This window comes from Suricata suricatta, chromosome 3, assembly GCF_006229205.1.
Source record: "Suricata suricatta isolate VVHF042 chromosome 3, meerkat_22Aug2017_6uvM2_HiC, whole genome shotgun sequence".
NCBI lineage: Eukaryota > Metazoa > Chordata > Mammalia > Carnivora > Herpestidae > Suricata > Suricata suricatta.
This window is the reverse complement of record NC_043702.1, coordinates 13,553,749-13,557,351: the sequence shown is the minus strand read 5'-3', so window position 1 is coordinate 13,557,351 and position 3,603 is coordinate 13,553,749. Positions and strand designations below refer to the sequence as shown.

General features: G+C 42.7%; 1 long non-coding RNA gene across 2 annotated transcripts in view; it reads left to right on the top strand.

The window, feature by feature from the left end:
• Positions 1-392: 392 nt before the first annotated feature.
• The window catches only part of LOC115286352, a 20,224-nt gene continuing 17,013 nt past the window's right edge, over positions 393-3,603 (top strand). The window contains exons 1-2 of one of the 2 annotated variants that reach the window (XR_003906017.1): positions 393-485; positions 696-846. This is a non-coding gene — a long non-coding RNA (uncharacterized LOC115286352). Of the gene's footprint in view, positions 604-695; positions 847-3,603 lie in introns of both variants that reach the window. The other variant, XR_003906018.1, reaches the window with a different exon arrangement.

The following is a 3,603-nucleotide window of genomic DNA, read 5'->3' as shown; positions in this document are numbered from 1 at the left end:
AAGACTGGGTCTAATCTGACTGGCTTCAGGAACCTAGTGGTCCAGTTTGAGTACAGTAGTACAATTTCTGAGGAGTAATGGTAGCCAGCGTCAGTGGATAGAAGCATTTTTGACCCAAGGATAATGTATTTGGAATGGAACCATGTTACAAAAGGCTGCTAGGCTGAGGAACAGGTTCAGCTCACTGGAGAAAGAAGAGGGCAGGAAGAGGATGTGTTGGTTCTCAGGGTTCTGGCCCAGCAGGGGATGGATCGGGAGCTTGGATGGATCTAGTGACTGGGCACAGGCAGTTCTGATTGTGAGTAGGGCTGTCATGGGTATGGAGTATATACATAGGTTCTAGTTCTGGTTCTGGAATTCTTGGGTGGTCATTTATGTAGGCTTAGGGCTGAGTACTGAACATGGTCCAGTGGTTTGGCAGCTGCTGATATGTCACTGGGCCTGTCTTTCATTGGCTTCTGAGCTCTGCCTGAATGACCCATCAGGTAACAGGTCACTGGTTTTCATCCTGGGCATGCCTGAGGCAGTCAGGCACTGACACTGTTTGTCATATGAGTTTCTGTTGAGGTTTGAGGCCAAAGCCTATCCCTGATGCAAAGTCTGGTAGGCTTGAGTGGATTTCCTGTACCCTGCCCAGTTTTTGTCAAGGCCTTCGGCCTTCCTCCAGGACCCTCAGGCTCTGTCTCCACCTCCAGCATTGGGTGCTGCCCTTCAGAAGACCGTGATTTCCAGCCGGGGCCCTGGAACCAGATCACATGATATGAATTCCAGGCTCTCATAACTCCCTACAAGTGTGATCCTGAATACATATCCTTACTCTCTGAGCCCTTGTTTCTTCATCTGTAGGTAAGAAAAATAACCGTAAAGCAAGAGTGGATAAGAGAATTAAATAAGATCATGTATGTAAAGCATTTGACCCAAGGCCCAGTGCATACAAGTACTACCTGATATTATTATTATTATGACTCATGATTGGCTGATTTGGTTGGAGGCTGATCTTACAGCTAGGGCTGCTCACCGAGCTTGCCCTGGATCCTCTTTTTTATGGTTTCTGCCCCTTCTCCAGCAATATGAGATGCTGACATGCTACCATATCGTCAGCTTGAGATAAAGGAAAACTATCTGGGTGGTAAGAGTTGATTTAAGCACAGCAGTGCCTAAATGTTCGTCTTTCCCAGACTCCAGGGGGAAAGGGAGAAAAGAAGGAAATAGGAAAATAGAATAGAGAAAACAGGGGAAAAATTAAAAAGTAAAAATGTTAAGAAAAGAAAGATTAAACAATTAAAAATAATAAGCAAAAACACAGCAGCTCTCCAGCGCGGATGAGCGTGGCTTGGTGTAGGTAGGTGGGGTCTCCGGGACTGTACTATGAGGCCCCACCTTAGTGGATGTTGGGAGAAGAATGGCAGCGCCTCAAGCCCCCCTCCGACCATGTGTTGCCAGCCACTTTCTTGAGTCCAACCTCCTTGTGCCTCGGGTGACCTTAATACACTTTAGGTAAAGTCTGTTATTGCCTTTGTGTGAAGGGATATTCATGTGTACGTATTTTAAAGGAAGGTTGGGGATGAAGCCTGAGTTAGTTGTTATGATTCTGCCTTTTTAAAAAAATCATTTCTGGGGTTCCCAGTTGGCTCAGGAGGTTGAGGGTCCAACTCCTGATTTTGGCTCAGGTCATGATTCCACGGTCATTGGATTAGGCCCTATGTCGGGCTCCATGCTAGGCGTGGAGCCTGTTTGGGATTCTCTCAATCTCTCACTCTCTCCCTCTTTTTTTCTCTCTCTCTTCCTTCCCTTCTCTGCTTCTCTCTCCTGGCTCACACACACTCTCTCTCTCTCAAAAAAAAAAATATTTAAGTAATAAAATAAACAATCATTTCCATTCTGAAAGCAGAACAAATAGAAATCTGCCTCTTCTGGGAACACAGTGAAGGTGACACCTCTTCTTTCAGAAAAGCTTAAAGACTGAGTATGCAGGACCGATTGCAGAAGATTGGCTGATCATTCAGCTTGATTCATAGCAGGATGGGGGATAGGTTTGGGAATGGTAATTATATGCGAAGATATTTATAGGAAGGTAATGACATGTTATTCTCCACCATCACCAATGAGAGTACACGATTAAGTTAAATTAATTATAAAAGCAAAGAGTCAGTTTAGGTACCAAGAGGATAGAGATAGTTCTAGTAGAACCAGCTTAGAAAACACAAAAATTAGAATCTTTCTAAGTACTCTTGCAGTTACATTTCACATGGGAAATGCTGTGATGTTGACATAGAAGACATCCATCCTGGGTCTGTTTCATCTGCATGGTGTCATAGGGAAATCCTAATTATTATGACCTTTTTTGGTGTGATAATAGATTTATCTCCTTCACTGGTTTTCATTGTCTGTGTCCATTTTCCCTTGTTATATGTCCACTCCCTTCTTCACCTTACCTCAGTGATTAGAACAGAACTCTGTTTATGTCAATTAAGCTGAAAGCTAATACCCTCTTTCCTTTCAAACTGCCCTTGAAATGCTTTATCTTTCACCTTCACCCCACACCTTGTCCATGGAGTGGCTTTAACAAGATTTGCAAGTTTCTACATAGAGCTGAAGATGATAGAGGAATAAGAGAAGGGGTCTTTACTCTAGGCTTTATTCACTTCCCTGAGTCTTTTGTGCATGGACTTCTGTGTGGACTTCTGTTGTTTGATTTTCCAGCACCCACTTTTCATTAGTCAAGTTCTGGAACACACTCTGCCTGATTGGGAGCAGTCCTTGTGGGGCAGTCGGTTGAGGTGGCCCAGCCCTCCCTTGGGCAAGATTGAGTAGGTGACACAACATAGGCCAAGGAGACACTCTCTTCCTGGGGTTACAACCATCATCAAAATGGCACAAACAAGCTGAAAATAGCTGAAGATTGTTGTTCATCATGACAAGAGCAAAGTGAAGAGGTGACACATTAAGTAGTCCCTAGCACCTCACACCTGGAGCTATGCTACTCCTTATCTTTCCGGAGGCGGCCATGTTTTGTTTTGTTTTAGCTTCTCTTTGGATTATGAGAGCCACCCCGTATCCTTCCCAGTGCGTTCCTTTTTGCTTAATTTAGTTATGGTTGATTTCTGTGTTGTAAGCAAAGAACCCCCAAAGACACTCTGATACACTGTTCTTTATGAGATTATCAAATATAACAAAACAATTCCCCTATGTCCTTTCAAATATTATCTTTACTTGCTTTAAGGCATTAATAAAATGTTGATTATTGGCATGGAGATAGTTGTAACATTTCGGGGGAGTCACCAGATGGTAACATTACATATTATTTCCTAATCCAATTTATCTCGAAATGTGTGTGTTTGTTAAATCTCGAGGAAATGCTTCATCATCGTGATTACATTATAGCTCTGCTTTCTAAAAAAAAAAACGAGCTATAGAATATTTTGAGGGGACAGAATTTGGATGTGATGAAAGTAGTTCTTTGGCAATATCTCAGGAGTACATACCCTAACTTCAGAATAATTTATGTCCAAAATGTCTGAAGGCAAACAAATATACTCAGAAGAGGAATATTTCCTAAGTGGATGCAGACAATATGTAGATTTTATTACAGCTCTGTCCCCG